Genomic DNA, 23015 nt, shown 5'->3' on the forward strand with positions numbered 1-23015 from the left:
TCTGCTAATCCCAAACTCCCAATCCTTTCCTCCCCACTGTGCTTTCTCCTTCTTGTCAGCCACACATCTATTCTCTTTGGAGATGACTTTAGATTTAATCAACTAATTTTGATATGACTGTGGGTCATCAAAAAGTAAATACCAGTTGGGGATTTGGATGTGATTCTGGAACCCAGAGAAAAAGAGAAATCTGGAAATAGATATAGGAGTTATTGACATACACTACAATTGAAGCTGTGAGAGTGAATGAGGATACCCCAGAGTTTCTGCAGTAAGAGACTGAGAAATTTTCCAGGGCCAATACCTTAGGAGGGCTTCCCTGCTGGCTCAGACAGAAAAGAATCCACTCGTATTGTGGGAGACCTGGGTTAGATCCCGGGATTGGGAAGATCCCTGGAGAAGAGAATGGCTACCCACTCCAGTATTCTTACCTGGAGAATCCCATGGACAGAGGAGCCTGGCGGGTTATAGTCCATGGGGTCACAAAGAGTCAGACATGACTGAGTGACTAGCACAATACCTTAGGAACAGAAACACTGAAGAAATGGAAAGAAAAAAAAGAACCCAAAACAATCCTGCAAGGAGGCAGCAACACAGTTGGGAGGAAATCCAGAATACTGGATTGTCTCCTAAGATAAAGGGAGACAGAACTACACAGAGGTGACAGCCAACAAAGTCAGTATTTGCAGAGACTAATCAGTCCATCAGATTTTACTGCTAGGAGGTATGTCATGACCTGATGCCCTCTTTGTTCAGGGCAGTCCAAGTTGATGATTAATTATTAATAATTTCCCTTTTTACTCCCATCCTGGGTTGAATGATAAGATATAATCACATGAGTCATAAACACAGTTGATAAGAATCGTTTCAGTGGTGATAAAATCTTTGCTGTAGCTCAAGTTCATGGGTGGGAGAGTGAGGAGGAAGGGTTTCTTAACATAGGCTTAACTGTGGAGGGAAAGACGGAGCTGAGGTAGATGGGTGAGGAATCATTGGAGGGATTTTTGTTGTTTGTCAGTTTATTTATTCATTCTGGAGCTGCGCAGGGTCTTCGTTGCAGCACTCAGGTCTCTCTAATTGTGGCACGAGAGCTTAGTTGTCCTGTGTCATGTGAGATCTTGATTCCCTGACCAGGGATTGAACCCATGTCCTCTGCATTGGAAGGCAGATCCTTAATCACCGGACCACCAAGGAAGTCCTTGTTGTTTTGTTCTCAAGTTAGGAGAAGACTGAGCATTTTGTGCTCAGGGGTAAAGAAAATCATAAATAAGGAGAAATGTTAGCCTGCTTGGTAAGAAAGAAGAGGTCTTAGACTAGGTTCCAAGCGAGCCAAAATGGACCAAAGGTCAGTTCTTCATCCGCTTTATTACCCAGATACTGTTATTTTCTGTTTTCTCTTTGGGGACTCAGAGTTGGCTATTTTAGGCCTTAGTTGTGGGCCACATCTCCTGAGAGATGAGGCCTGTATTCTAGCAAAGGCAGCTGCATTTGTGGCTCTGCAAGTGATTCATGTCTTTAGCTTCAACACATATTCAGATGCTTTGTCATCGTTTTTATCTGGTAATTCCTATAATCAAATCATGAGCTGTAAAACTAACACATTTTATTTACTATCTGAGGTATAAACAGGAGACTATTAACCAATACATTTTTCTCTTCTCTATTGGGAATCGTAATCACTATTCAGTCTTTCACGTATATTAATGTCCATTAGAAGTTCACCCTCCATAATATAGAGGTAAAAATTCATTTACATATATTATGCTGCTAAATAAATCATCAGTGTTAACTATACACTTGTGAGGAAAATTTAAGAATTAAAATCGATAAGATAAAGTCAGACTAACCATAATCAGGGGCTTCCCTGGTGGCTCAGTCAGTAATGAATTCACCTGCAATGCAGGAGACCCAAGTTCAATCCCTGGGTTGGGAAGATCCTCTGGAGAAAGGAACGGCTACCCACTCCAGTATTCTGGCCTGGAGAATTCCATGGACAGAGGAGGCTGGCAGGCTACAGTTCCATGGGGTCACAAAGAGTCTGACACAACTGAGCGACTTTCATTTTCAACCATATACAGGATTCATCCACTTAGGAGAATGAGAAAATGCAGCCTTCAGTATCATTGACTCATGCAAATCTAATGGGTTATGTTGTTTAGCAGACAATTTCATTGCAACAAGAACCATCTTTTCTAAACAAAGAAATCCTTCTGTTATGGAAAAAAAATGAAACTACTTTAAAACAAATTAGATTTCAGGTTTGAGAAAGTAATGCTGCTTGCATTATGACAGGCTCATAGACCAGTAGGCACTAACTCAATGGATCATGTATAATAGCCAGCCAGGAGACTTGACTGAAAAGTGGAAGTCGAGATCTCATTATAAGAAGGGACTTACTGCTGTTGAAGATCTGTTCCACAGAATTAATATTTGGCCCAAGAGAAGCCGCTTTTCAGAGGGATGTCCGTTGTAACTGTGATCTTCCTAAAGTAGCATCATTGTATATAAATGACCATGTCTCATTCCCACTAGGAAATTGCCATATTAAAAATATTTTTGTTAAAGGACAGTGTGACTCATTTACTTCAACAGTCAAACAATACTTGCATTAGACTTTGCTGACTCATTTTTTCCCCTGGGTCTCTGGAAATGCAGACCTGTTGGAGAGCATTTATATGTATTTCCTCATGGAGATGACTGAAACCCGGAGAAAGGACAGATAGCCTGGGGAATGCTAAGGTTACTTAGTGTCAACAAAAAAAACTAGTTGATCAAAGAAAGAATTGAAAAACTGTGTGTGCTGACGTTGAGGATTATAAACTGGGAAGAGCATCTCAGAAAACTCAGAATTCTTTTGCCAGTTAGAAATAATGGCACAGTTATCTAAGTTTATTATTGACCATTTACACAGTCCGGATGTAAGCATCACCCTAGAGGGTCCTCTGGCCCTGTACAAGATCTAGAAGGAATGTTATGTTTTAAGGAGTTGTCTTGTCGATGCTGGGAGAATGTTGTTCTTTATGGTTGAACAGATATTCCTGCCACTGGGGGAGATTTGCTCTGTGTGTGATGTAGACACACAAAGCAAGGTAGAGGGCAGAGAGGAGGCCAAAGGGCAGAGAAGTTTTATGTTTAGATTTTTTCTTGTCTTGCCGTAAAACATGAACTCTATTGCATAAGAGTATTGGAGGGAGAGGAAAAGATGGACTTAAGTGGACAGAAATATCCAGATCAACATAGGTGGCAGTCTTGGTTGTGCTAAGATGAGGGAAATCTACAGAAAGAAGACAAGAAGCATGCAGGTTCACCTACACAGGAGGAGTTACAGACAGTCCCGGGAATGTGGGTGTGGAACACCATACTGAAGGAGAGGGGAATGGGTTACTGTTTTGTTGGAATGGGTTGTTGTTGTTCAGTCACTAAGTCATGTCCGACTCTTTGCGATCCCATGAACTGCAGCATGTCAGGCCTCCCTGTCCCTCACTATCTCCTAGACTTTGCCCAAATTCATCTCAGTTGAGTTGGTGATGCCATCCTCTGTCACCACCTTTTCCTTATGCCCTCAATCTTTCCCAGCATCAAGGTCTTTTCCAATGAGTTGACTCTTTGTATCAGGTTGCAAAAGTATTGGAGCTTCAGCTTCAGCATCAGTCCTTCCAATGAATATTCAGGACTGATTTCCTTTAGGATGGACTGGTTGGATCTCCATGTAGTCCAAGGGACTCTCAAGAGTCTTCTCCAGCACCATGGTTCAAAAACATCAATTCTTTGGTGCTCTGCCTTCCTTATGGCCCTACTCTCACATCCGTAAATGACTACTGGAAAGACCAAAGATTTGACTATGTGGACCTTTGTCAGCAAAGTGATGTCTTTGCTTTTTAATACACTGTCTAGGTTTGTCATAGCTTTTCTTCCAAGAAGCAAGCGTCTTCTAAATTCATGACTCCAGTCACCATCCGCAGTGATTTTAGAACCCAAGAAGAGAAAATCTGTCACTGCTTCCATCAGGCTTTATTGTTAGTGGGTTGGTGTAAAGCATCCTTATGAATCCTTTGTTTCTATAATTTGCACTTTAGCTACATCTGATATGTTTCTGCTCCTAAGAGCCACATTACTATTGACATTAAATTTGTCTCCTTCCAGTCTTATCTAATCTCACTGAATGAATCCACCCAATTCCAAGAAACCTGGAAATCATTCCTGATTTCTCTCTTCTGTTCTCTTTTATAGCAAGGCAATACCCAGGTCAGGTAAATCCCACTTCCTAGAGATATTTTAAATCCATAAACTTCTTACCTTCTCCATCGCTACTGCCATGATCTCTAATATATCCTATTGTATCTAAAAGGGACTTCAGTAACTATCTCTTCACACTCATTCTTTTCTTCTACAAAACACTCTGTAGATAGCATAATCTCTCCACACAACAGCCAGAGAAATGTTTGAACTATGCAAACCTAATCATGTCAACTCCCTTCCTAACAGTCCTTTAACTGTTTCCCATTTTCTTTACAATGTTTTCTAATACTCTTAACTGCATGACCTTTTCCTTTCTGTCTGATATTTCTCTCTGGAACATTTCTCCCTTTACTATGCAATCCTTTCAATCAACCAACTTATACTTCCCCCATAGGCCTCAACCTAAATGCCTCTGTCATAAGGGAAGTTTTCTCTGCTGTCATTCCAAATAGGTAAGAACCTGATCATTTGTCCTCTTATAAAACCTTATCCATAGCATGCTTCACAGTGAAGTAACTGTTTGTTACTTGTATAATAATTGGGTTAGTTATTCTCTCCCATTAGACTTGTAAAATCCACGAGGGCAGAGTCTTTGCAATGTTGAATTCTCAACTGTGCCTGGCCCTTAGTAGATTTTTGTTCTTAAAAGAATAAATCAATGAATGTTTGGCTAGAGAAATTAATAGCAACAAATCTTTTTGTGATCTTGAAATTACTTTATTCGATAAGAGTCACTTTGACAGGGATTCAAGATTAATCTGATTTATATTTTAAAAATCCCTTTCTCTCATTCTCTCATGCTGGATTTCTTAACTTCTTGGGATGAAATTTTGTGTATTTTCATATCCTAAATAGCTTCCCTTGTGGCTCAGACGGTAAAGAGTCTGCCTGCAATGCAGGAGACCCAGGTTTGATCCCTGGATTGGGAAAATCCCCTGGAGAAGGAAATGGCAACCCACTCCAGTAGTCTTGCCTGGAAAATCCCATGGATGGTGGAGCCTGGCAGGTACTGTCCATGGGGTCGCAAAGAGTCAGACAAGACTCTAACGCATATATATGGAATTTAGAAAGATGGTAACAATAACCCTGTGTACGAGACAGCAAAAGAGACACTGATGTATAGATCAGTCTTATGGACTCTGTGGGAGAGGGAGAGGGTGGGGAGATTTGGGAGAATGGCATTGAAACATGTATAATATCACGTATGAAACGAGTCGCCAGTCCAGGTTCGACGCACGATACTGGATGCTTGGGGCTGGTGCACTGGAACGACCCAGAGGGAGGGTATGGGGAGGAAGGAGGGAGGAGGGTTCAGGATGGGGAACACAGGTATACCTATGGCGGATTCATTTCGATATTTGGCAAAACTAATACAATATTGTAAAGTTTAAAAAAAAAAAAAAAGACTCACTTTTTTCTTTCATATTCTAAATAGTGTCTTGACTTTGGGTAAAACTGAGGGTTCATATACCCACTCCAGTGTTCTTGCCTGGAGAATCCCAGGGATGGGGGAGCCTGGTGGTCTGCCATCTGTGGGGTCACACAGAGTCGGACATGACTGAGGTGACTTAGCAGCAGCAGAGGGTTCATATGCTAGTATATGGGTGTGAACATTAAGAATGGTTTTGCTGGATTTTCCCAGGTTTTCATTTCTGGATATAAAGATATTTTAGAAGACAAAGTCTGGAAGAGCATCTCTTTAAAGACAACATCTTTCCAGATGTTAAAAGACTTGCTCAAAAGGCAGTTGGTTATAGAGAGGTTTTCCTACTCCTAGCTCAGTGATTTTTTTTTTTTTTTTCTTCTATTACAGCATCCTGGCTCTGTTGGTTCTGTCGTATAAAATATAGCCACACAGAGACATTGTAGATAAATGGGATACTAATTCCCTAAGCCAAACAGGTGACAGTTTTAGGAACCATGGCACACTGTAAAATACTTCAGCAAATTGGCCTGTTAAAATGGAAAGATCATGGACTTGAAGTCTAGGACAAATTGGGCCCACGTTTTGCATTGGCCCTATTCCTTCATGTTATATTTCTCTTTTTTGGGAACTCGGGTACAAAAGGGTGTTTCTCATTCTCCTTCGTTCCATTATTATTATTTGCTTAGTCAAGTTTCCTCTCTGTTTTTATTTACTTTCCTCCTGCCTTCATTCCTGATCCCCAGGCTAACTATGAGCATCAACTCTGATGTGTCTGACATGTGTTTGTAAATATGCATGCATGTCTTGAGTAAGAAGAATATTAGTTTGCATTTGTTTCAAAAGTTTGTTTTGGTATTATGCTATAAATCACCACTGCTTGTTTAGAAAAACTTCAACTGTATTTAACATCTATTCATCTTACTGTTTTCCTGGTCATATTTCTAACTACTGGTTTTCTGTGACATAAATTCACAACATTTTATTTTTTCATTCCTTAACTGATTTAAACTTGGGGGCTTCCAGTGTTCTGCTATGAAAAATTAACACTATTATATTAAACATCCATCTAAGAGCATTCTTATAGATCTCTTAGAGTATTTATTTAACTACATATCCATGTGAGAGATATCTGGGTTAATATATATGCACAAGTAAAGTCATTTGATTTTCCCAGAATTGTTTTCAGAATAGCTATGTTAGTTCACATTACTGCCAGTAGTACATAGGAGTTCTTGTTCACATCTTTGCCAGGTCTGAATATTATCTGCCTTTGTCATCTTTCATAAACTCAAAGGTTTAATATTGTATCTTTTTTCTCATTTTTTATCTAGGTATAATTTGCTAGCAATATAAAGTACAGATTTCAAATGTGCATTCAATAAATTTATATTAAAAAAAAGAAAAATGAATAAATCTGTATAACCGCCAACCCAGTCAAGACATCCAGTTTTGCTCTCTTTGCAGAATTTTTCTTGATTCTCTCTAGTTTGTGCTTTTATGTGAATTTTCATGGTTTTTAATGAGATTCTGTATCTTTTCACATGTTATTATAATACTTCTTGATGGTTACAGTTTTTTTGTTAAATAATATCATATTTTCTATCTTGTTTTCTGGGTGAGTTTTGTTGGAATAGAGAATTGTTTATTCTATGTTGATTACATCTGGCAATAGTAATGAATTCTTCTATTAGTTTTGATAATGTTTATTCTATTGAGGTATTTTTTATGTAGAAGATCATATCATCAGCTAATAATGAGAATTTTACCCCTTACTTTCCAAATTTGACATTTCTGCTGTGTTTTCAGATATATAGCATTGACTACAAATGTTATAGTCAATATTGACTATATGAGATGTCATAATATGAGATATATTATGTTAAGCAACAGCAGTGTGAAAGGTTGCTCTTGTTTTGTTATCTTAAATGAGAATGTATCCAAAATCTCTCTAGTAGGTCTTTTGCTTGATGTAGGGTGAGGTTTTTAAAGATGTTCATGTGTATCACTTGCTCTCTGGTGGTTTATATGGATTTAGGTTGTTAGGTCCTGTGGTTATCACATTTGTTCTGGGACTCAATTTAGGATATGGAGGGGTGAACAAAGAATTGGTGTTATGAAAACTCACCGGGTCATTGGGAGCATGTGGAAGATGGAAAAGACAGAAATAGGGTAGCCCATTTTGGGGTAAAATTAAAGCAGCGGCATCGGATTCAGACAAAGGAGGCTCTAGTGAGGATGAGGCCTGCGATCCAGGTCATGGCACAGGTGGAGTCAGGACTGGCTTGGATGAGTTATGTAGTCTGTGCATAGAGTATATTACTTTCTCTATCAGGACAATGGATTGAATTGATAACAGATGGCCCTTACTGTGTTATATGTTGTGAGGTGATGGAAAATCCATCATATTCTAAGGATATTATATTGGATCAGCCAAATGTTCATTTTTTTGTAAAATGGTATGGAAAACCCCCAAATGAACTTTCTGGCCAACCCAAAATTTAGCAATTAATAATATAAAGAACATGACTTAATGATATAAATCAAATTTGCAACAGAATATGGAATAAGAGGTGATTTTTTTTTTTAACCTAGTATGGAGTATGACCATGCACCAAATTTAGTAGGAGACATGAGCCTATTGATTCCTCAAGTTTTTGGAGTCAATGTCAGAGTTATATTCATGAACTTACGAAGACGTGAGCTGTGTGTCATTGGTCCCAGGTAGATGCACAGGAGCAGGGGGAGAATGTAAGAACAATTTAATAAAATATACTTACTTTTATGATAACCTACTAATATCTTCCCCTCCCCCAAACAGCCTCTATTCTGGCTGATCATGGGAACAAGAACACAGAACATTGGAGTGTTAGGGACTGTCTTCAAATTCCATGATGAGTCCAAAATCCTCCAATCCCTTTAGCCTACACAGAGTAGAGGAGACTTGTTGGTGAAGGTCAAGGCTGCAGCAGGTGAAGCTGATCCATGCTTCATGGGCGTGTGACCCATGAATGCAGGGCTTAAGGCTCTACTGTCACCATCTAGAGATCCTGAATCATTTTGGAAACAAGGGGCTTTGTGTTTTCGCTCTGCACTGGGCCCTGAAAATTATGTAGCTGGTCCTGAGCAGAACATGACAGGTGCACATCCCTTGTATCTAGAGGTGTTAGAAACTCCTAGGACTGCTTTGTTCCTTCTTTTTCACATCCTTTTCACTGAAGGTCAGACTTTGGGGTTCTTCCTAATCTCATGAAGTTGGGGTGGCCACAGACCCCCCTTATGATACAGAAATCTAATAAGCGGGGAGAGAAACTTAGGAAGAGAGATAGGACTGCCTAGATTTACACTTTATCAACAAATGAGAACCGATTGGAAATAATGAAGGTGAGACCCTATGACCCAGCCAATATAGTTTCTGAACACTCATAAGAAGATAAGGAAATTAGTCTAAATGTTTAATGTTGCTAAGTCTTTAGACCCAAATCCAATAGAGATCTCCAGCAATCTGGAAGAACACAAGTGGAAGCTCTATTTAACCATGTGTGCTATTTAAACAAGTGGCTTCAGTCATGTCATCTCTTTGAAGCCCTATGGGCTGTAGCCTGCCAGGCTCCTCTGTCCATGGGATTCTCCAGGAAAGAATACTGGAGGGGGTTGCCATTCTCTCCTCCAGGGGATCGTCCTGACACAGGGATCAAACCCATGTCTCCTGCATTGGCAGGTGGATTCTTTGCCACTAGCACCATTTGGGAAGCCCCTGTTTAACCATTCCCCTCCCTAAATTAAGACACTTTGCAGATCCTACATGTTTTTAGCAGCAAGAAAAAAGTTACAAAATAGTTTTATTTATAACACAAGAATGTAGCCCAACCAGTGTTTTTCATTCTGACCAATGAGATGAATACTCCTGGAAGCGAATTAATTAGGCATCTTGAAGGAAGAAAGAAAGTATGCTCTTGACTCTTTTCCCTGGAGGAAGAAATATCCTCTTGTAATATACATAAATCTTTAAAATTTAGTTTTCAACAATGATGATCAGTTCAGTTCAGTCACTCAGTCGTGTCCGACTCTCTGCAACCCCATGGACCACAACACACTAGGCTTCCTTGTCCATCACCAACTCCCAGAGCTTACTCAAACTCATGTCCATCAAGTTGGTGATGCCATCCAACCATTTCATCCTCTGTCGTCCCCTTCATCTCCTGCCTTCTATCTTTCCCAGCATCAGGGTCTTTTCCAATGAGTCCTATGGTGGTGGTGGTGGTCTAGTTGCTAAGTTGTGTCCGACTCTTGTGGCCCCATGGACTGTAGCCCACCAGGCTCCTCTGTCCATGGGATTTTCTAGGCAAGAATACTGGAGTGGATTGCCATTTCCTTCTCCAGGAGATCTTCCCAACCCAGGAATCGAACCCGAGTCTTCTGCAGTGCAGGCAGATTCTTTACCAACTGAGCTATGAGGGAAGCCCCAGTGAGTCTATAGGTGACTGCATTTCTCTCTTCTCCCCAGTCTAATAGCCATAGTCCAGAAGTTGAATGAAGTTTCCCCAAGGGCTAAAACTGTTAGGATTACCAAACAAGAATGTTCACTGTGAAATGCAGTGAGCTCAAACAATTTACAACCTTCATTCTTCCTTTCCATAAACGGCACTTCATTGCTCCTCCATAGGCTTGGGGGAAATGGGTTTATTGCATTGACTTTGAGAAATATCCCTGCACCTCTTTTGAGGGCCTCCCTACAATTTCAGTTATATTTCATCTTCTAAGAAGTTTGCTAAATGTAGCTTCAAGCAGCTCACTCTGGTAGGTGTGCTTGAGCCATTATCATCCATTTTTCAATAAAGCTGTGGGTGAAAGTGTCATTGATTCTTTTTCACCAGGAGAGAATATTAGCTTTTTATCCTCATCATATTATCTCTCTGCTTGACTGATAAAACTGTCATGCTAAAGGAAAGGTCAGGAATTATCGAGTGGGTGTTCATTTAATTCATCTCTCACCCCCCTCTTCCAACAAGTGTATTGGGAATGTAACAGAAAATTTGTGTTTATGAAATGAGAATAGAGCAGAGAGATAAATGGATGAAGTCCTCATGGATTAATGACTTCATTTTGCTGCCTAGAAATATGTGTGAGCTTTAAAGGGTCTTCATTTATAACTTACACTCACCTCTTATTTCATTTTCTTATTTTGATAATGGAAAAGGCAATGGCACCCCACTCCAGTACTCTTGCCTGGAAAATCCCATGGACGGAGGAGCCTGGTAGGCTGCAGTCCATGGGGTTGCTGAGGGTCAGACATGACTAAGCGACTTCCCTTACACTTTTCACTTTCATGCACTGGGGAAGGAAATGGCAACCCACTCCAGTGTTCTTGCCCGGAGAATCCCAGGGACGGGGGAGCCTGGTGGACTGCTGTCTATGGGGTCGCACGGAGTTGGACACAACTGAAGTGACATAGCAGCAGCATTTTGATAGAAAGAATTCTCAAATGACATTTTGCTGAGCAGGAACGCTTCTTTGATGGGTTGAACATTCCTGGACATGGAAAGGGAGGAGGGACAGGAGAGGACAGATGGTTCTCATGGCAGGAAAAAGATGATGCCACTCTCATTATTTAGTATAGCCAAAGCAGTTATAATTAGTGTGAGTTACTTCTAATTATATTTCATTTTCCATGTCACTGTGATGAGCATCAAAGGATGAAGAGGATCAAACCAGAAAAGATTTGTGAAGCCACTGGTGGGTAATTCCAAGAAACTCAAACTGTAAACATGGATAATAAAACTAATGGGCCAGCTCTGGGCACCTCTTCCCTTCCCATTTGACTCTTTGTGATTTTTATCTGCCCTATATTCTTCAAATGGTCTGATGAGCATGGATGTTTATGGTTTTTTCCTTCACTCTGTTCCTACTCACTAACTCTAGAGCAGCAATCTCACTGAACACCTGGGAGAGAGCATGATTCTGGTCAGTGAGACCTAGTTTGAATCCCAAGTTGTCCACTTAGTATTAATAATTATATGACATAAAGCAAAACAATTAGCTTCTCTCCATCTCACTGTTCTTGTTAAAAAAAAAAAAAAAAAGGAGGGGGAGAGAGGGGGAGAGGTGATTATAAAATAGTTTCACTTTGTCTCTATTTTCTTTTTTAAATATTTGTTTTAAAATTTATTTGGCTGTGCCAGAAATTAAAAGACACTTACTCCTTGGAAGGAAAGTTATGACCAACCTAGATAGCATATTCAAAAGCAGAGACATTACTTTGCCAACAAAGGTCCGTCTAGTCAAGGCTATGGTTTTTCCAGTGGTCATGTATGGGTGTGAGAGTTGGACTGTGAAGAAAGCTGAGTGCCAAAGAATTGATGTTTTTGAACTGTGGTGTTGGAGAAGACTCTTGAGAGTCCCTTGGACTGCAAGGACATCCAACCAGTCCATTCTGAAGATCAGCCCTGGGATTTCTTTGGAAGGAATGATGCTAAAGCTGAAACTCCAGTACTTTGGCCACCTCATGCAAAGAGTTGACTCATTGGAAAAGACTCTGATGCTGGGAGGGATCGGGGGCAGGAGGAGAAGGGGACGACAGAGGATGAGATGACTGGATGGCATCACCAACTTGATGGACATGAGTTTGAGTGAACTCCGGGACTTGGTGATGACAGGCCTGGCGTGCTGTGATTCATGGGGTCGCAAAGAGTCGGACATAACCGAGCGACTGAACTGACTGACTGAACTGAGGTCTTAGATGGGGCATGTGGGATCTAGTTCCCTGACCAAGGATAAAACAAGGCCCCCTGAGTTGGGAGCTTGGAGTTTAAGGCACTGGGCCAGCAGGGACATCCCTTTCTCTGTTTTCTGTCTCTCACACCCAACTGGTCAGTAAGACTTTTTCAATTCTATCCACTCAAATGTCTTCTAAATCTATGATCTACTCATCTTTCCCTGCCATTACTTTACACCAGACCTTCACCAAATCTTACCTGAACTGTTGACATGGCCTTTGAGTTGGTGTCCTCTCCTCTCATCTCACACCCCTTTCCCACTTATTTTTCACCTGTTCAAGACTGTATTCTTTCCAGTTGCATATTTGATTCAATTCCTAGCCCATCAATATAGCTATCAAAGTTATAGTAAAGTCTACATGGCTTTTCATGATATGTAAACTTTTAAAAAATCTGGCTCTTGCCTCCAACTCTAAGTTTTCCTGTCTTACTCTGCATTTAATGAACCTCATTGGGCTAACTAATTTCTTTGTCCATGCATATCCCCATATCTCTCCACATTTCATTTCTGTATTCCTCCCAGTAAAATCCAACCTAAATACCTTCCCTTCTTATTCTCTGTCATTCCTGTAAATAATCTTTATACTTTAAACATGTTTCTATTGTTATGTCTGTTATACTAAGTCAAATTGGTTTTATATGAGCTAACTTTGTGGGACACTAATGTGTTAATAAAATTACAAGTATTTATAATTTTTTAAACTTTCAGGATCACAGTTCACATTCAGTTCAGTTCAGTTCAGTCGCTCGGTCATGTCTGACTCTTTGTGACCCCATGGACTGCAGCACGCCAGGCTTCCCTGTCCGTCACCAATTCCCAGAGCTCAAACTCGTCTCCATTGCTATCAGTGATGCCATCCAACCATCTCATCCTCTGTCGTCCCCTTCTACTCCCATCTTCAATCTTTTCCAGCATCAGGGCCTTTTCCAATGAGACAGTTCTTCACGTCAGGTGGCCAAAGTATTGGAGATTCAGCTTCAGCATCAGTCCTTCCAATGAATATTCAGGATTGATTTCCTTTAGGATAGACTGGTTGGATCTCCTTGCAGTCCAAGGGACTCTCAAGAGTCTTCTCCAACACCACAGTTCTAAAGCATCAATTCTCCAGTGCTCAGCTTTCTTTATAGTCCAACTCTCACATCCAAACATGACTACTGGAAAAACCATAGCTTTGACTAGACTGACCTTTGTTGGTAAAGTAATGTCTCTGCTTTTTAATATGCTGTCTAGGTTGATCATAGCTTTTCTTCCAAGCTCTGAAGAAAAGAGCAAGCATCTTTTAATTTCATGACTGCAGTCACCATCTTCAGTGATTTTGGAGCCCAAAAAGATAAAGTCTGTCACTGTTTCCATTGATTCCCAATCTATTTGCCATGAAGTGATGGGACCAGATGCCATGATCTTCGTTTTCTGAATGTTGAGCTTTAAGCCAACTTTTTCACTCTCCTCTTTCACTTTCACAAGAGGCTCTTTAGTTCCTCTTTGCTTTCTGCCATAAGGGTGGTGGTGTCTGCATATCTGAGATTCTTGATATTTCTCCTGGCAGTCTTGCTTCCAGCTTGTGCTTAATCCAGTCCAGGAGTTCTCATGATGTACTCTGCATATAAGTCAAATAAGCAGGGTGACAATATACAGCCTCGATGTACTCCTTTCCTGATTTGGAACCAGTCTGTTGTTTCATGTCCAGTTCTAACTGTTGCTTCTTGACCTGCATACAGATTTCTGCATACAGTTCACATTAGATACCCAATAAATGTTAGCCTCTCTGCATCTCTTTTTCTTTCTCTTTTCATCTTTCTTCATGTTGTTATTTTACTTACACACACATACACACATGATTTTGTAGAAAACCCTATAAAAGACATCCCTGAGAAATTCTTGCTTTAGGGAAACCAAATAAATAACAATTTCCATAGGAAGCAGCAGCACATAAGGTATAAGGAATTCCTGAAAGGTGCAGTGAATGATATGGAGGCAATTCATTTAGATTACATTCTCACAGGTATGAATCTTGGTAGGAAACAAAATCCAGCCCTGCATTTTTATTAAGTTCCTGAAAGTTCCCGGAAAGTGCCTTTCTGCAATCTACTTTCTCTTTCCGGAATAGTTTCTGTCTTTCTTCAGCCAACTGTATCCAGCTTGAATGATGCATAAAGGCTCCCTCCCTGTGGGAGGAAGGAACCCTACCTTGCCGAGGCTGGTTTCATCACCCCTTCTCTGTCCTGTCCTAACCCTTGAGTTTTCAATCTCCCACCATGTCTTGTGATTATCTGTTTACACGTTGTTCTTCCCCATCTGTCTGGGAGCCTCCTGAAGACAGGGTTGGTGATTCATTGATCTGTGTTCCAGTGATCCGCACAATGCAGGCATTCAATATATATTCGAATGAATTAGTGAGTGAACAAATGAATGAATCACAGAAGGGGGTCTTTGCCTGTCATTGTTTTATGTGTTCCTCTTTCCAGATATATCTCTCTGGGTCACAGAGACCATCCCCTGTATTCCAAGTCTGGAACAGTGTTTTGCCTGTTATTCAGACTGAATGGAGGCAAAACTCTCAAAGCCAGGAGTACCTACCTCACGTCGTCCCATCGAAGAGAAGTGGTAGATGTAAGAGAATCAGTCTGGAATGCCTCAGAGATACAAGTCCACCCTCGCTCTTGACATCCACTTGCAGACATTTGCAATGTCTTTCTCTTTTTGGCCTCTCATTAAACCTGCAGAAATCATGGGAAAGTTAAACAGCTCTTGGCTGGCACTTAACTTTTTCCTCTTTGAAATCTGCAAGTTCTCATTATTTCTTGCCCTCACGTGGGTCAGAGTTCCCTTCTCTGCTGGAAACAAGCCTGTCCACCCATGCCCTAGCACACCCCCACTCCTCTCTTTCTGCTTGCATTTTTAGAACACTATAACACTTAGGGAAACTTCTCCTGATTAAAAAGGTTTAAAATGAGTCAAGATGGCAGGTTAAAAATAACCAAAATGACCCTGCTGTCCCAGTTATTAAAGGATGGCCTGGCAGCTAAAACCTCCAGGCAGTGCCTCAGGCGGACTGAGTCTGGCATCTCATCATTATCCAGAAGTCCTTGGGTCGATTGAATCTGCAACCATTAGCGAGAATGGAAAGGTTTTGACCTGTCATTTAAACAAGAAGAGTCAAGCAAGGGAAGTTCTTCATTACAGGGAAGATTTTTTAGTGTTATAAGACATCATGGCCTCTCTAATTTGTAGAGGAATAATAGGGGAGCACCTGGCTGCTTTCTTGACTATCTGCCTTTCATGTGCATCACTGACAGGCTGGCTTAGGTGTCCCTCCCATGCGTTCTGAAAACCTGTCCATGAGGTCTGTATCATGGCTCTCACTGATGTGACAGGTACCTCGGAGCGGTGGCTAGGCAGGAAAGCACATGGAGTCGAATTGCCCATGCGTGGATGTCGGCACTACCCCTTGTTAGCTGTGCCGTCTTGGGCAAGTTGCTTTACTGCTGTGTTTCAGTTTTAGTTGGAACAGGGAGGTGTTTAACTATCTTTGTGGTTGTAGAGTAACCTCAGCTTCACTCTGTTTTAAGGATGGTCCCACCATGACTGTGTCTTATTATTGTTTATATGGCACAACCATCATGTGTGCCTGGTTGGGGAATTAGGGTCGGTCCCAGGTTCTTCTGAACTGTTAATTCCACAGGAAACCAGAAGTCCCTTCTCTCTACTTGTCCAGCGATTTCACTTACATGGTCGTCTCAAGGAGCCTCTGGCACTCTCATTCCCATCCACCCAAACCAACCAGTAGCAAGTCCTGTCTCCCCACCTCCTCATTCTGACCACTATTGCCTCGGTCAATTTGACAATTGAGATTTGACAATTATTTTTTCTTTAATGAAAATATAATTTAAACAGTGTTTTTATATCTACCTTTGCACTACAACACCCTTAATTTACCTGAACATTAGTAACATAATGTGCTGTGCTCAGTCACTCGGTCAGGTCTGACTCTGTGAGCCCATGGACTGTAGCCTGCCAGGCTCCTCTGTCCATGGGGATTCTCCAGGCAAGAATACTGGAGTGGGTTGCCTTGCCCTCCTCCAGGGGATCTTCCCAACTCAGGGATGGAACCCAGGTCTCCCGCATTGCAGGCGGATTCTTTACCATTTGAGCCACCAGGGAAGCCCTCAAAACATAAAAAGACTTCTAAATATAAGTCTTTATGACACATTTGTTTAACAGGCCTGCCACTGCAGGAGACAGAAGAGATTTGTGTAGGATTCCTGGGTCAGGAATACCCTAGAGGAGGAAATGGCAACTCACTTCAGTGTTCTTGCCTGGAAAATTCTATGGACAGAAGAGCCTGGCAGGCTACAGTCCATGGGCTCACAAAGAGTCAGACACAACTGAACGACTTAGCACTCACATATTCTCTCTAGCACTCCAGAAAGCCAACTCTTCTTGGGTTGGCTTATAAGATCTTCCTGATACAATCCTTGCCAATCTGCCTTGGAAATATAGAAATAATCAGACAAGGCTGTCCAACCCATGCCCTCAGGTAGCTACCAGTTTGCAGGACACAGAGATGGATCCTCTCCCCTGGTGCGAGCTTGTTTGAATCATATCCTTTAGATCAGTAACATCCCACTGGCTGAAAATGAAATTGAGCAGGACCTTGCAGGGTCTTCTCAGGGACAAACATTCCAGTACCCCAACTTTGTTTGTAAAAGAGTTTTAGTCTCCTAGACCTTTGCCAAGTTCCAAAGAGCAAATTTAATCAGAGAAATGAGGGGAAAAAAAATGCAGAAGCAAAGGAAAACAGCCAAGCAAGACAAAGATATAGTTTAGCCATAAGACAAAGTCAGAAACCTTTAGTTCCTCCTCAAGGGCTCTAGATGATATCCTGAGCCATATGTCGAGCTGTTCTGCAGATACTAAAACCCCTAACCAGATGGAAGAAGTTAACCGCATGGTGACCACCAGCACATAAAACCCAAATCAGTTAGAACCAGAAGGTTGATGATTTCAAGATTCCAGAAATATCATCCTGTTACCTCACCATCAGAGAACTGTGCACAAGCTGGTCACACACCCCATGATACTCTCCTTTTTACTGTCTTTAAAACTCTTGCCTGAAAGCCATCAGGGAGTTGAGTCTTCTGAGCTGCCTGTTCTCCTTGCCTTGTGCTTTGCAACAGACTCTGTATTTTCCTTCACGACAATCTGGTGTCAGTAGCTTGGCTTGCTTGGGAAAGTAGACCCAAGTTCGGTTCCATAACAAAAGAAAGCTTTGATGAAAACTTAGATTTTCATCTAAGTTTTAAATTTTAATGATAAAATTTATACTTGGGGACGGACTTAGAGTATTAGGTGGGAAGGAAATAGGAAATAGAAAAATTAGGTTGAGAATTGAAAAGTGGATAAGGAAAAAAAAAAAGAGGACTTGAGAAAGGCAGTTAAAAAGATAAGGGAAAATAAGAAAAAAAATACCCGAATTGTGTGTTCCAAGCATGTGTGTTCTTTGATGCTGACCATCCTGTTGTGGCAGGTGGGTGTTTGTAATAATATCACCAGATGATGGAAAGATCTGGCTGCAGGAAGGCATTGGTGATGACCACTGTGTCTGCTACACGGTCCGGGGCAGGCTTTCTTGACAAACTTTTAAATATAAGTACATTAATCTTTCTGATTGTAAATTATTTGCAGTAATTTACACTGGCTGAAAATTAAAAAGAAGGAAAGTGTTTTGTACTATGCTATAAAAGTCAACCAGTGGATATTTTCTATTAGGTGACTGGCTTACAAAAATCATCCTCAAATGGTTCAGACAGTATGCTGCAGTGTAGGTCAGGAAGAAGCTCTGAACAGAGCAATTTTTTTCTCACCATCTCAAAAACATCTTTTGGTCCACTAAAAAAAAAAAAAACAATAAGAGGGAAGCAGTGAAATAGATTGGGTCACAGCTGCTAAACATGTGTTAATCCCTTGACCATTTTGACATTCTATCAAATTCTGTGAAACAAGTTCAAAACACATTTCTGGGAAAGAGGAACATAATACCATCCATATTTCCAAACCTGTGATGTGTTACTGGGCAGAGAAATCACTGAACTCTCTCAAAAATGTGTTTCTGACGCTTAGTTTTGCATTCACACTGGAAATAACAAGTGTGATATAACTAAATGTACAGAATTTGATGCCATTTTAGTTACAATTACCATCAATAATCCAATTAATGTTGCAAACTAGAAAAGTTACTAATGATTAAAATTCATGTAGTATAATCTTCTTTAACTGAAAATTATAGCTCTTGGGAGGATGCTTTTATATTTACTATCAAATTTTAGTGAAATAAAATTGGTGGATAGAGGGTGCCATACCTGTAAGAGTCTGTTGTGGAAAAGTTCTGTTCCATTAATTTCATCACTTACTGTCTGAATTTCATCATTTATTGTCTTTTGTATGCAAGATGTAAAGTCAGAATTTTTGTGGAGGGATACATACTGCCTATGAGGAATTTATTAACTATCAGTGCATGTGTGCCAGGTTGCTTCAGTCATTTCTGACACTTTGCAACCCCATGGAGCCTGCCAGGCTCCTCTGTCCCTGGGATTCTCCAGGCAAGAGCACTGGAGAGGGTTGCCATGCCCTCCTCCAGGGGATCTTCTGGACCCAGGGATCAAACCCAAGTCTCTTAACATCTCCTGCACTGGCAGGTGGGTACTTTACCCCTAGTGCCACCTGAGCTAGTTCTTTACCACTAGCACCATCAACTATCAGAGAGATGCACAAACTTATAGTCATGGTTGAGGCAACAACAGGACACAAGAGGCACACAGCTGACATTGTGGAGCTTCAGAAGCTATAGATTCTGTTCCTTGGGTGTCAAAAATCACAAGAGATTGTGCACAGGCAGGGGCACTGAGCTGAGACAGGAAAGACAGAGACTAGGATGCAGGATATTTGAGAGGAAGGGAAGAGCGTGGCCAAAACCAGCACTTTGGAATCCTCTCCAGGAATCTTCGGATTTCTGCCCATCTTCAGACTTTGCCCATCTTGACTGCTTGCAGGGAATCACTCTGACCTTTTAAAATTGAACTTCTTGGATAAAAGCTCACAAATTAAGACAAAACTAACCCTACCCCATTCACAGCATGGCTGGTAAATCAAATGTTTGATACAATGGCATTGTAGAAGGGTTGTAGAATATGGAGTAGTGTGAGTTGTGAATGGCAGTTTGGAGATAAAAGATGCCAAATTGTCCAAGATAATTTTAAGGATATGATTAATACTACATCACACATACAGAAAGTGTGAGTGAGTGCCCACCATGGCAATTCTAAAAGCCTGGGAAATGAAAATGATGAGATATAGTCCTTATCATTGAGAAGGAAAGAGCCTCTGCCTTTCCTGCGCTTCACTTGTCTGTTTGCATACTAGATATTTCCTGTGAGTGGGTTGCCAGTTCCACCTCCAGGGGATCTTCCTGACCCAGGAATCGAACCCATATCTCCTGCATCTCTGGCAGATTCTTTAATGCTAGAGCCACCTTTGATCTATATCTCAGCTTCAATGGTGATTCTCTCAAGTCACCAGGAGTGGAGGCAGCATTCTGATTACAGGGTCGCTGCTAAGGTAATGTGATTCTGAAGCCAGCTGCAGGCTCAGAGGTTTTCAATTTCTCTTGCTGCCTGGAATGGCTAAGGCAGCAGCTGCTTTTGAGGGTCAGTTCTGCATAATTACTCTGAGAGGATCAGGCAGACCAACTCAGACCTGGTCTCCTGGGTTTTGAATATTTTTGCTTGAAATCACGACATTGGTTTCCATTATCTACAACTGTACTCTGATTGGTGAAGGCAGTAATAAATATAATTCACCATATGAATGTGTCATACAAGAAAAGAACATAGTATTGTCTACTTAAATGCTAAAAAAAGCATTTTTTCAGACAGTGTCTGTGTGAGCAATGTAGCAAAGATAAAATAAATACAAATTATGCACTTAGCAGTCACTTATATAAACAATGGGACTTCCCAGGTAGCACAGCGGTAAAGAATCTGCCAGCCAATGCAGGAGATGCAGGTTTGATCCCTGGTCCAGAAAGATCCCCTGGAGGAAGAAATGACAACCCACTCCAGTACTTTTGCCTGGAAAATTCCATTGGCAGTGGTGCCTGTCAGGCTGCAGTCCATGGGGTCACAAAGAGTCAGACATGATGAGCTACTGAGCACTCATGCACACATATAAACAATGCTTTTTTATATATTTAACAAAAATAATTTATATGAAGCAAAAATTGTAATTCTGTTAAACACACACTTAATAATTAAGTAAATAGAAAACCATTGTACTTGCTGAAGGCTTGTCATTATTTATAAATTTTATTACTTAAAAGTGCTCCCGGATTTTCTAATTGTTTGTGGTAGTATATTTTAAAGTTGAATTTCTAACTTTCTACCAAAATTATTTTCAGTTTGACACATTTTAACCTGAAAAATAGACCACAAAAATGCTAAAATTAAGGATGACTGAATTGATATATTACCTTGAAGTAGACTAAGTATTCTATATAAGACCCAGAATTCATAGGTTTAAATTCAAATAATAACAAAAGTAACCACATAAAATCTTTGAACTCTGCATGTTAAGAGCATCACAAAATCAAAATATAAATGAGAAACTAGAGAATAAATTCTGCAACATGTATTTTACTAAGACTCTCTAAAAGTACTATACAAATCTGGTACAATTAATAAATGGGAAAGTATCTTAAATGCTTTTCAACTAAATAAATTTAAAAAAATTAAAATATACTAAAAATACTCCTAATTAAATACATTGATACAAAAGTAAATGAGATAAACTTTTTCATTTATTCAACTGGAAAAACTTTTGAATTTTATAATATTGTTACTGAAAAGATGAGGAATTATTTCTCTTCAGAAGCAATTAAAAAGCTTAGTGCTTAGATTCAGCAATTCAAGTTTCTTTATTTGTTCCTGGAAGAGCTGGCCATGTTACTGGAACTAGAATGTTCACCATAGCTTTGTTTGATATAACAAATAACAGAAAAGAAGAAATTGTCAAATAAATGTATTTTAAAATCTAAATAAATGTTAAATAAATTATTTTATAGCCCTGAAAATATAGCAAGAGTATATATATATATACATACATATACACTAAGCTAAGTTGCTTCAGTTGTGTCCAACTTTGTGTAACCCTATGGAGTGAATCCCGCCAGGCTCCTTTGTCCATGGGATTCTCTAGGCAAAAATACTGGGGTGGGTTGCTATGCCCTCCTTCAGGGTACCTTCCCCACCCAGAGATTGAACCCATGCCTCTTATTTCTCCTGCACTGGCAGGCAAGTTCATTACTGCTAGCACCACCCAGGAAGTATATATGTATATATGCTTTATGGAAAAAAAATCTTTAAAATGTATTGTTGAGTCCAATAAAGATGTACACTATTATCTGTTGCACATATGAACAAGTATCTGTATATTCATAAACAAATGTACATTGGTGCATGCAAAAAAAATTGTCTTGGAAGAACCACATGAGCCTGTTATCATGGTGACTTTAAACACTGGGATGTGGAATGTAGAGAAGGACAGATTGTTTCACTACTTGTATTTTTCTACATTATTTGAATTTTCCAAACTTGACCATGACATGTTTTAATTAGAAAATGTGCCCACATGGATCACATAAATTGTGTGATCACAGGCATTTTACCTTTTCTGTTTTATGCATAGTTTAAATAGTCTCAGTTCAGTCAGTGCAGTCGCTCAGTCGTGTCCGACTTTGCGACCCCATGAATCACAAAACACCAGGCCTCCCTGTCCATCACCAACTCCCGGAGTCCACCCAGACTCACATCCATCGAGTCAGTGATGCCATCCAGTCATCTCATCCTCTGTCGTCCCCTTCTCCTCCTGCCCCCAATCCCTCCCAGCATCAGAATCTTTTCCAATGAGTCAACTCTTCACATGAGGTGGCCAAAGTACTGGAGTTTCAGCTTTAGCATCATTCCTTCCAAAGAAATCCCAGGGCTGATCTCCTTTAGGATGGACTGGTTGGATCTCCTTGCAGTCCCAGGGACTCTCAAGAGTCTTCTCCAACACCGTAGTTCAAAAGCATCAATTCTTCGGCGCTCAGCTTTCTTCACAGTCCAACTCTCACATCCATACATGACCACTGAAAAAACCACAGCCTTGACTAGACGGACCTTTGTTGGCAAAGTAATGTCTCTGCTTTTGAATATGCTATCTAGGTTGGTCATAACTTTTCTCCCAAGGAGTAAGCGTCTTTTAATTTCATGGCTGCAGTCACAATCTGCAGTGATTTTGGAGCCCAGAAAAATAAAGTTTGACACTGTTTCCACTGTTTCCCCATCTATTTGCCATGAAGTGATGGGACCAGATGCCATGATCTTTGTTTTCTGAGGTTGAGCTTTAAGCCAACTTTTTCACTCTCCTCTTTCACTTTCATCAGGAGGCTTTTTAGTTCCTCTTCATTTTCTGCCATAAGGGTGGTGTCATCTGCATATCTGAGGTTATTGAGATTTCTCCCGGCAATCTTGATTCCAGCTTG

General features: G+C 40.5%; 1 long non-coding RNA gene across 1 annotated transcript in view; it reads left to right on the forward strand.

Moving 5' to 3' along the window:
• LOC132343463 (uncharacterized) overlaps nucleotides 1-23015 on the forward strand; it is a 163278-nt gene that overhangs the window by 31966 nt on the left and 108297 nt on the right. The gene's annotated exons all lie outside the window — the stretch shown is intronic.

Source organism: Bos taurus, chromosome 22, assembly GCF_002263795.3.
Source record: "Bos taurus isolate L1 Dominette 01449 registration number 42190680 breed Hereford chromosome 22, ARS-UCD2.0, whole genome shotgun sequence".
Lineage (NCBI taxonomy): Eukaryota > Metazoa > Chordata > Mammalia > Artiodactyla > Bovidae > Bos > Bos taurus.